We start from the raw sequence: 12,391 nt of genomic DNA, 5'->3' as shown, positions 1-12,391 counted from the left end.
AAAACAGACTTGTATTATCGATAAATATAAATCATATGTTGAAAAATATATTAAAACAAAAGCTAAAAGCATGCAGTCTAATTCAAAATGTTAAGGCACTTTTATGATCATGCATCCATATTCATATAAAACTCCTGAGGGAGCAGCATCATGGGATGTTGCTTGCCTACTAAAAGGACGATCTATGTGGACCTTTCAAAAAAAAAAAAAATTTATGCTTAAAAATTAGGATAAAATTGTAGAGAATATTATATTCTTACATATTTTGAAAAATTTCATACGGACTAAATTTATGAAAAAGTTCAGATCTTAAAATGATTGTATCCAGCAGGCCCATCAACAGAAGTCTCTGATGATCCAAGGTCAGCCATCATCTTCTCTGACGATTCAAGATCGGTAACTACTTTAGCCGATCAATCTTTTGAAATTGTCCGACTAGAGTTTTGCTCGTCGACAGCGACTTGATGATCTTTACACGTCATCATCAATGGCTCCTCATCGACGGACCACTCATGCATTACGGAACAGATCTTAATGATGGCACAAGATGACTGACCCCTAGTCATCGTCGACTAATCCTCGTCCCTATAACATCCAGGTTGGCAACTTCATTCAAAATGCGGCACCCACCAGATAACAGCTGTCGCTGGATCGACAAGACAATCACAATCGCCACATCTCAAAAATATCGAGCGACAATCTCGTGCCCAATGAATCGTGCCCTGATCATACGAGATCGTATCAACCAACTTGCCAACCAGAGTCGGTCCTGATATTTTTTAGACCTGGGGCCAAATAAAAAAATAGAGCCTTTTCTATTAAAAATTAACATACTTTAAATATTAATTATCATTAAAAAATTAATCTACATGCAATAATTTCTTATAGATATATTTGTTAAGCAGCGTGTAAAATCCATCATTAATCTATTTAATTATTTTTTTTGTTATAATATTGTAGAAAGTCATCCTTGCACTTTATTGGAACATCAATGCAGGGCCTGAGGCCTAAGGCGGTCACCCAGTTCGATCTGCCCTAGGACTGGTCCTGTTGCCAACTGAAGCTCCAATTCTTCACCATAAAAGAGATCAAAAGAGGATCCAAAAAAGGTACGCAACAATTTTGCCTTTCACGCTCCTCCTTCTGTTGAATGAGATTTTGACTTCAGCGTCGGAAGGTTCTCATCGGAGCCACTTCTAATTTGGACTTTTTTGTAGGTTGCGTGTTCAGGAGGCTCACTTTATTATCAACTCCAATACCTCGATGCCAAGCGATTTCTCGCATCAACATCACCAAATAAGAGAATATATTTTATACTAAATTTCTTTGAGCATCCAGCTATTTGAGGGCCATATGATTGGCATTTCACTCATACATGATAATTTATCACTTAACTTGTGATATAGAGCATGGCTCAATTAACAAAGCTTAGGAGAGTGTCAAAGCCTCAATGTTGATTTCATAAGGATCCCAAACAGGATAAAATTTTTTTCTTGCATTGATATATTATCATCAAGGGCATGCTTGATCGGAGGAATTGGACAATGAAATGAGAATGAAAATGAATGACTTTCATTCCAGCTATTTTGTTGGGAGAGTTCTATTCTCATTCTGATTTAGGAGGAATAAGAATATCTCAATTCTCTAAAATTCAATCTATAATCTTCTCTAGTATTCAAATTCCATTCAAATTTCGATTCCTATTTCGATCATGAACCAAAAAATATTAAGGGATATGGCTATGCTGATTTTTATTTAAATCCATTCTGATCTCGAATCTGGTCGCAAACTAAATATCCCAAGAGTAAATTTAGTGAAGGGAAAGTTGAATATAGGAGACCATTATGACCATGTGGCTATCAACAAGAGATTGCTTTGCATGTGCTTGAGTGACAATTTGTATCTCAAGTTTGGTTTCTTTGTTCTCTGGTTTCAAATCTTCTATAAGCAAAGCCTCTTCTTTCAAGGAATGATTTTCAGAGCTGGAAAGGTGGATAGATAAACAAAAAAAGTTTGAATCTTTTGGAGTGACATCTTAGGGTATTTGGAAAACTAGGACCTTCTCAACATTTAATGACAAGTCGATGCACCCTTGGACATGGCTACTATGGTAGATACTCCCTTGAATGATTTTGCAAGGGCTCAATAATATGAACTAGCAAAATAAGTTCACTATTTGTAATTGGAACCTCCCTACACGGCATCAATAAAGCAAATGCAGATGGGGTTACTGTTTTTTTTTTTTTTTTTTGATTGATTGGGTTATTGTTTTAATTTTGCCCACCTTCCTCTCTTATGCACTCATCTCCATTGTGCCCACAACAAGAGCCACAAGAGGCCCAACTAAGATGCCCCATCTATAAATGCAGTAAGACCACAAGAGGCCCTCCCTTATAATCTTTTTTTCCTAAAAAATTATAGAGATGGACAAGTAGGTTGGACTCCACAAGCAAAGATTCTCAAGGGCAAGGGGCATGTGGAGATGAGAGATCAACATTAGAATGGAAGAGGAGAATAGTACATCTTATCTCTCTTCTTTGAACACCAACTATCATTGATGGTCTGGCACCTTCGTTTAAATTCTTTTTTTATATTTTTTCCTCTTGGATGTTAAGGGCAAGACTGCTTTATGAATAGGGTGTCAAGAGGACACACATGTGAAGGAGGATTGCATGAAGAATAACAAGGATTTTCTTAAGATTCTCTTTGCCAGTTTTTTTTCATAAAGGCAACATTTTGTGGATCTTGGTATTCAATCCCTATCTCTTCTTCTTTCTTAATTAATTTAAATTTAGATTATTCATTTCAGGTTCTTTTTGTGGTGAAGTGAGTCTCTTTTAAGGAATATAGGGATTGCAAAAGGATAAATTATAGAATACATAATTGAGATTTGTAGATTTGATCGGGAAAAAAAGATTGGTGATTTCAAGTACTAGTTTCAAATTCTCTATTGAAGAAGTATTCACAACATATGTTTTTCAAATCTCTGCATACCTTGATGAATTGCAATGCTGTATGCTTGTATCTTTGTTAAACGAGGATTTGTATGTTTAGATTTTTGCATTTGGCTTAACAAATTTTTGCCAGTTAAAAATTCTATAGATTGCAGCAAAGGCATATGAAGGATCATAAAGATTTTATAATATATTCTAATTAAGGAAAGAAATTTCATTTTGTGTAATACTCATAACTGCAACTGCTACCAAAGGAGTTTGATATTTTTATTCTAAGCCCATGATTTCTCCATAGAAGAAGCATGCCTTCTCATGTTCCTTTGTTGATTAACAATCTTTTTTTAGTAACATTATTCTATTTCAACTTTATGTTGGGCATCGTGGCTCAAGTGGTGTATTTGGATTTTTCAACCATACAGTGAATTGAAGACAACTTTGTTGGTGCAGGAGCCAAAATACAACTCTGCTTGGATAAAAGACTCGTCCCAGGTGGTAACGTAGAAGAAAGCCCCAATCTCCATAATCCTCATTGATGCCTCTTCGCAGTGACCCAGCTTGTAAAGAGATCAATTTGAGTTAGAAAGGCCATTGGCCTTATGGTTTGATGGCTATTGTTATATTGGTTAATTTCTTTTGTGGTGGATGATTACAAACCTATATGATTATGATTGAGAACTATATTTTCTAGATGATCATTTCGTGAGGTTATGGAGTTCCCCGGAACTGATTTAAGTTCTTATAATGTGATTTTTTTTTTTTTAAAAAAAATTGTTAGGGGAAGGTTTTTTGCCTATCCTCTCCATTTGTTATGTTTTGGATTTGAATACTCATTTCATTGGTGAATAAAATATATGGTACTGGCAACCCCATCTTTTGAACTAAAAAAAAAAAAAAAAAAGAATAATAAACAAAAGAATTCTTAATTGGAGTGCACCTACGCATCTCTTAATCAATCGAGATGTATCAAAGGTCTGGGCATTAGCAATCCAAGTGATTAAACAAAAGTGCAACTTGGTCCATATGCTAAACAATTACCTACTCATGAATGGTGGCTGATGTGGAAAAGAAATTGGCGATAGCTCATTTTTTTTCTTCGTAAATTTTAAGCAATCACTGTCTCCGATGAATCTAGTGCTCCAAAGCACATTGGTCCAATCTTTTTTCTCCATCAGACAATCTGCACAACTTTTTCTTTGTGGTTCCATTTGGAATAAGCCTCCAAGTACTTAGCCGTCGATTTTGTAGCTTAATCACATTCATGAATGGGACATAAAGCTGGTTTTGTTTCGGCATTCAATATCTGATGGCCAGCATTCTCTAATCCATGTTTTTAAATTAGCCTAATTATAAGTAGTGACCGGTCACATAAAATAATATTTTTGGGGGCTTTATTGGATACAAAATTGATATGGAATAGATTTTTTGTTTGGATATACCCAATAATGAGGTGTTGAGACAACAAAGAATATGTGAAACTAAATGTAGTGTGAATTAAATTCCAATATATTAATATAGGTTGAACAATTTTAAGGTCATTGATTGACATAGGAACTTATTTTATAAATAATTAAATCTGCGATGGAATTTTTTGTTTTTATTGAACTTGACTATATATCTTTACATGATCATGCAAATAGAGCATTGGAGAAGCAAATTGCAAACATCATACAAAATGTAGTATTCCAAACAAGTTGATAAGCTAATTTTATAGAGAAGGAGCATATTGCAAACATCATAATAAAATGTAGTATCCCAAATAAGTTGATAAGCTCATTTCGTGGAACTTGGTTTAGGTTCTCTGAGACTTGATTATTGCAATGCCTTATATCTTATATAATACTATAGCTAGCAATATCTATACTCCATATAAATATTGCAATCATTGTATGTGATGCATAAATATGGTGGAGCTACCACCAAGCACAATTGTCTTTGAGAGCTAGGTCTTACGGCAAGTAACTGGTTCAACTAATTAGAAGCAAAGCCATGCCATTCAAGTAAAGAAAATATCAAATATTATTTGACTAGTTATAATATCACCGACATACGATATCAATAGGCAATAGTCTAAGAAAAATAAAAAAGAGGAAATCAGCTTTGAGAACCCTAATTCTCTAGTTCTCTCCCATTGTGCTCCATACATATCTATCCCCTTTTTCTCTCTACTCTCCAGCAGCTTCACTCTTAATATCATCGTTCGGAATTGCAGTTGGATCTATATGTGTTAAAATTTAATATCTTCATCTTAGGGTATCACCTTCCAAATCCTAGGATAATTTGAAAGAAGATCAACGAGAGCAACCTTGAACCCTAGAAGCTGAAAATTTCTCTCTCTCTCTCTCTCTCTAATTTGCTAATTCGAAGCCCTAGCTAGAGGGATCAAAAAAGATCCTAGAGATCGCTTGAAGCCTTGAACGAGGTGGAGGGGGGGATAGTAACTTTTTTAGAATCTTGGTTATATATCAATATTTTTTCATAACACTAGTTATACTACCAAAATATATAAAGCATGCACTACGGTCATTAATTACAGATAAGCTATAATTTCTTTTCCATTTATGCTTTGATGCGAGTACTAAAAAATATTGCAAATAAAAAGGACACGTGGAGACATCATATAATATACTCAAAATGGACTGATTAAGGTGCAGCAATCAAAAAAAAAAAGATATTACCAAGCTACAACTAGGGATTCTAGTAAATTGTGCAGCAATTGAAATTCTCTAAAGTTACAAAAAAAAAAAATATTATAGAGAGAAAAACTTTGTAATTGCAATGCATGTAAGGTATAAATAGAAATTGAAGTCTACAATGGAGGGATAAAAAAAAAATATTATAGAGAGAAAAACTTTGTAATTGCAATGCATGTAAGGTATAAATAGAAATTGAAGTCTACAATGGAGGGATAAAAAAAAAATATTATAGAGAGAAAAACTTTGTAATTGCAATGCATGTAAGGTATAAAGAGAAATTGAAGTCTACAATAGAGGGATAGCCCCGAAAGAGGGTTGAAAAAAAAAAAGAGAATAGAAAAGAAACAAAGAAGGCATTCACAAAACTATATCTTATGCCTACATAGAATTTTAACTGTCCCCAATAGTCATTGGCTCACAAATCTTCCTCTATTTCAAATTCTTGAGCTTTATATTTTGTAACATGCAATACTAGCCATTGCTATTGTAATGCCAGATATGTCATTTCAACTAAATAAATAAGAAGTTTACAAAACCATATGATAGTTACAGTTGTTAAAAATCTTAGGCTTTCAAAATAGAAAACCCAATGCAATTAAGCAAAAAAAAAATGAACATAAACAATGAATATAAATATTTAAATAAAATAAAAAAAAGAATATATATTTGATATAAGTAGTTATGAGCATAAAAAACAAACATTTTGTATAAGGTCAAATCTTATAAATCATTAACTTTTTCAATCTTCAATAGTAGTTCAAGTAAATATATTCTTTGCACGGCTTAAAGTTTCAGTTGAAATCAATCCATTTCAGCCGACATGGATCAGTTTCGGCCAAAACCAATCTAAGACTCACCAATATTTTTGATTTCAGTTGCTTTAAGTGGTTTTGGCCAGTTTCGGATGGAATTTTAGCTATTTTACCCAAAATTGATGGAAACTCTATTTATCATCCTTTTTTCTTTGGTTTAGCACTTAGATAGAGGTTTAATATTTTCCAAAATTCATCACATAATTGAATCATACATCTATTCCAGATTCTAATAGTTTGATCAATGTTCAATTCATGAAAATATTGTTATTGGTGAGCAAGATGCAATCTTAATATTTGCCTTTAATGCTGAATTAGTAAATAATATGGTACAAGTATAGTAAAATTAAATACATTAGTGCAGTATAAGCTATGTCATTACTATCCTCATTTGCTTCAATACGATCCCATCCATGCCATAATGATAATGGTTTCCATTGTGCACCTTATAATAGTCTATCCTATTGCATAGGCATACATACTCAATTCCATACTCTTATATACCTATCTTATTAACATACTCAATTAAGTGATATTTGGTATTTTACTCAATAGATAAGTATACTACTTAGATATATTTAATGCATTAATATTCAATATTGGTTAACTTCAGCTCAAAACTATCGAAATTACAAAAGTTATGGTCCAAGATAACTCACAATAAAATAATATTAAGTAAGTTGATTTTTTTAATTTTTTAATTATTTTTTGCCCAAAACTCTCATAGAGTGAAATTGCCATAACTACCAAAACCAAAATTCCACCCTAGAGAGCAAAATAGAAACCAAGTTTTAAAACTTTCATGTTATGTCACTCAAATCCAAAAGAAATCCAAATTCTTTTCTCAATCTTCACAAGAAATCGAGCACAACAATTTGGGAGCACCATGATTATACAATTCCAAGTTTTGTTGCGTGCCAATAGAAACAAAAATTGGTAGAAATCAAATCCACAAGAAAGTGAATCAATTGGAGGATTAAACCATCCAAACTTGGATCATGACTTAAAATTATAATAAGCCAATTGCCACCATGCAAATGACTAGATATGCATATAAAAATAAGATTAACAATGCAAGGATTAGACCCATATAAAAATCTCGTCGAGTACACAAAGATTTATGTAAATAAGATTTAGAACATCTTTGCCAACATAGACCTATTAAAAATATTTTGAAGGTTAAAGCCACAAAAATGTTGAATAGAATAAATTCGCTATTTAATTCTTTGAATCAATCTGTAGAATTCTTCCATAAAAAAAAAAAAAGAGATCTTACAGATAAGTGATCAGAATCTTGTTATGAGATCGAAAAAAGATGCAGAAAATAGATGAGTGGTTAGAAAATCAAGAATGTAATTAACAAGGTAATGCTTCAAAGATGGTATATTTTCATCAACGAGTTTATTAAAGATACCATCTATGCTTTGTTGTAGATAGTAATGTAGCTAGCATATAGTTGTATAAGATCATTGGTTAATATAGCTACATATTATATGATCAAACAACTAATTCTTATATGTTATGTGTGATTGTACTAGTCTATGCCTTTGAGCTTTTGCATTTAAAGAGTTCTGAATCAAGTTTTAATATATCACAGTACCGAAGTGTTAATTAACGCACTTTCCACCACTAAATGTAAGGTCTACAAGACTTGGTTCATGCATCATTGACCACAATGTTGTTGTCATAAACTCCATTTTCAAGCATGTTTTATTGGCTCCACTACTCATCTAATCAACTCTAAAAGATTTGCAAAAAATGGATAATCTAAACCTTTCATATGTTTTGATATCATATATATAGAGTTGATTCCTTACATTAACAAAGTATGTCCTAAAAAGCCTCTATGGGTGGCTAACTTGATGTCAAGTGCCCTAAAAGTCTCAAACTCTACCATTCATAATGGTTATATGTTAAGACACCAATATGGCTAAATCAACAAGAGATGGTCAAGGATAGGACTTTATTGTGCTATAACTTCTACAAGCTTATGTTAGATAATTCACTTCTACCCCTTAAGTTAAAGGGCTTCTAAATTTTTTCATTTATTTCATCTTCAAATTTTTTTTTATTTCTAAAATGCCTAAATGCGAATTAGCTAAATCTGTGGTTATCTAAATTTCTAAAATTCTCATCATAACTAAATTCTATAACCAACAAACTGATAAGAATAATGAAAAAAAGGAAGATCTGAAACTCTTGAAGCTTTGATCTAGAGCTCAATGCTTAGCATGTTTGATTCACATGAGAAATAGAGTCTCAACAATACCTACAACTTAGACATTGAAAAAGAAACTTTAGGATCGTTTGACATTATTTCATTAAAAATTATTGCATAAAAGTTGCAAGACAAATGACTCCAACATGCAATAACCAAGATTGGCTACAGATGCTAGCAAAGAAAAACAATTAAGATTAAGAGTTTTGGACTTGTAACCAAAAGTAGAGGACCCTTGGCCAATGCTTGATACAACACTAAATGATTGACAGTGGTGGATATAACAATAAATGATCGTGGGGAAAGACTAGATGAGACCAAAAACAACACAAGCAAGGCTATAGATCATCCCCTAGTTCATATATGTATTATTTTGTCTTGAAAGGCTTCAAGCTAACCCACAACAAATTAAAGGTCTACTTCAATAGAAACCAATAGTCATGTTGAAGTCAAGAGATAGACTATATAGTTATCTAAAAAAGAAAGAGTATTTTTTTTCTTTAAATTCATATAATCATTTTATTTTATTTATTATTATTTTTTGATGGAAAAGGAAAGCAATAAGATGCCACCCAGATTTTATTTAGATGGGTATGTACAATGAAAAAGGTATACAAGAACAGAGCAAAGTATTAAGGAGGACATGCTTCTCCAAACAAGAGTATTAAGATTATAGCAACAGTCAAAATAACAAAGATATGCTCATCTGCATATAACAAGGGATGTGATAAACTGGAGTTGCACTTGAACACTCTTCCTTGCTCATCTTTTATCCATGATTTTTAGCTCTATTAAAGAATGGGACTGCAGGGAGCTCATGGGCTGGTAGTTCCACTAGCCTCTTAGGAGCTTGGGAGTAATCTCTATAATTTAGTCCATTGAGCCTTATGCCCAGCAAACTTCTTTAAAGTACAGAGATTCTTCCACATCTTGAATCTATGGAGTATTCTTTGGAGGACTGAATATACAGTGTGCTTTTTTTCTCATAAAGATCCTACCCTCTTTCCAACCATACTTCCTAGCATAAATTTGCAATGAGTTGATCCCTCGCTTTTTTTATTGTGGTATTGAAAACCTTTCTTCTCCAACTAGACCAATAATTATTGAAATTATCTGGCCAGTCTAAAATGTTTAGCTATAACTTGAGAGAATATAGAAGTGATCAAGTGAAAGAACACTTAACAAAGAGATGAGAACTAGTAGTTTCTTTAGATGCACCATAGAGAACGCAAACTTGGTCGATAGTCAATCCCTTTTTAGTAAGATTGGCCCCTGTTTGGATTTTGTTCCTCACACTCAGCTATAGAAATACCTTGACTTTTCATAGAATTGTGGCTTTCTAAATCACCTGATAGCAAAGACAAACCAATCCACCATTGTTAAGAAAATTATATAGTGATTTAACAGTATACAATCTATTTTGAGATAATTTCTATGTTGGTGTGTTCCCTGCTCTAGAAGGTTTGAAGTTATTAATAATGGCATGCAACACATCCATCTGATCTATTTGTGCTAAAGTTAGAGGTCCTCTAAGAATAATTTTTCAGGATAGGGTCCTCGAAAACCTCTGAGACTTAACTGTGCAATTCTTTCGATAAGCTATCGTATAAAGATCTTCAAGGATGTCCGTGAAAACAGAAGGTCCAACCCATAAGTCTTCTCAAAATTAGATGTTAGATCCATCTTCGAGCTTAAAAGAGAGACAATTCTAGAATACAGATAAATTCTTGATTACATATTTTCACACTGGAGATAATCTTGAAAGACTTCTAGAAGATCTTATACCAAGATGCCATCTAGATTAGTATGCAGCCTTAATTAAATTTTTTATTACTTAGATCTTCATTTTCTAATATCTTAGAAACACATCCAAGGATAGCCTTCAGTGTACGCATAACAAATTTCTTTGTATACGTGCGTCTCATCAATTAGACATAATAATTTTCCTAATATACTCATTTACATTTCTATTTTAACCATACCTAAAGTGTTATATGCTTCAACAAAATAATTAATTATGCTCTATGATATGTGAGAAAAGAAAATGCTACTTTCAAAATTGAATGACCAAGACGGTCGATGGGCAATGGAACAGCTCTATAGTAGGCCACATTCACTACTATGGTAGACATACATCTGCTGTAAGGTTGCTATACTCAGCAAGTAATGAATATATAAACATATCAACTCATGGTATAAGTTCTAGGCTAAGTATTTATAGTGCACTATTGCATTTATGATGTCACTAAATATTAAAAAAATATTCATGATGAAATTAATTCATCAAAAACATTGTTGATATATATTATTTTAATTTCTTATAAATATGTATTTAGTAATTAATTCATTACAAGAATATCTTTTTTAAAGTTTATTATATCTATGATAGTACTATTTTGTTGAAAAAATATCTTAAATTGTTAAAAAAAATTCCTACTGAAAGATCAAATTAAGTAGGAGTATTTGGTGCAATGGTGATAAAAATTAGCAATGAAATAGTGTGTCATCATCAAAATTGCTACTTAAGTGATATTTTGTGACAAGCTTTTTATTTGGTTATCATATAGTATTTATTGATGATAAATTATACTTCATAACAAAATAATTTATTGTTGATTGTCCTTTTTATTGTAGCATCTTTATGATTTATTCTATCTTTTTTCTTCATATCTAATTTAGTTAGATATCTAAAAACATCAAAGCAGGCACTGATCAATATCACCAAGATAAATCCCAACTCAAAGAAAAGAATGGAGTAATATTGCATCACCACATCGCAAATTATAGAGAATTCTACAAGCTCTTTGTCCATATATAGCAGGTAGGTGTCATCTGTTTGATAATTTTATACTTTTATGCCTGGATCGATCGTGCTCCAATATTCATGTAAAAAAAAAATAAAATCATAAATTTAAATCATATCTTGTGCTATCCTCTCGCCAATATGATGATCACATAACCCACAAAGCATCTGATCTTCCATTACAGATGGCTGATCTTCTCTCTCCTCAGCCTCCACCTTTATGTGGACGATTGATGGAGAATTGTCACACCCTCTTGAGAGTTAGAGAAAAGAGATCAGGTCACCTCTATTATACCTGTACTTATTTTGTCCCATCAAAAGACTTAATCTTAATTAGAGTTGAACTTTCAGTCTAAGTCTAATCAGAAATAGGACTCTTTAATTAATTGGGCTCACATGTGGCTAACTCAAAGAGTTAAACTTAACTAAGTGATAATTAGATCATATTAGGAGAGTCAAATCCAACATTCTTTCACTTGACTTATATTATTACTTAAAAATAAATCTTTAATTTTTTAAAAATATTTTATTTTTTAAAAATAAAATATTTTAATTTTTAAAAAAATAATTTTGAATCAAAATTTTAAAATTGACCCGATGAGTGTCCACTCATTTTTAAAATTTATCCAATTATCTATTTCTTGAAAGATCTTTTATACTTTAATTAAGTAAAAATTATTAATGCAGATCATGACGGTTATACATCTTAATTGACATACTTCCTTTCATGTATCATGACATCAATAATTCTCACTTAATCCAATCTTATATACGAGAATATATAGGCTATCAAAATTATAATGCCTATGATAATGGTCCAACTGTTATGTTATATGAATGATACTTCTGTTTACTTTAGTTTTGATAAAAGTCAACCATAATATATATAAACAATAATTAAATAGAAGCAA

The 12,391-nt window shown here is 32.0% G+C and overlaps 1 long non-coding RNA gene across 1 annotated transcript; it reads left to right on the top strand.

Moving 5' to 3' along the window:
* The first annotated feature begins 2,470 nt into the window (after positions 1 to 2,470).
* Positions 2,471 to 3,643, top strand: LOC114914567 (uncharacterized). Its single transcript, XR_003802051.2, has 3 exons — positions 2,471 to 2,560; positions 2,638 to 2,748; positions 3,402 to 3,643. It is a non-coding gene; the product is annotated as an uncharacterized lncRNA (long non-coding RNA).
* The last annotated feature ends 8,748 nt before the right edge of the window (positions 3,644 to 12,391 follow it).

The sequence above is a fragment of the Elaeis guineensis genome, chromosome 10, assembly GCF_000442705.2.
Source record: "Elaeis guineensis isolate ETL-2024a chromosome 10, EG11, whole genome shotgun sequence".
NCBI classification, from domain to species: Eukaryota; Viridiplantae; Streptophyta; class Magnoliopsida; order Arecales; family Arecaceae; genus Elaeis; species Elaeis guineensis.
This window is presented reverse-complemented; position numbering and strand designations above follow the sequence as displayed.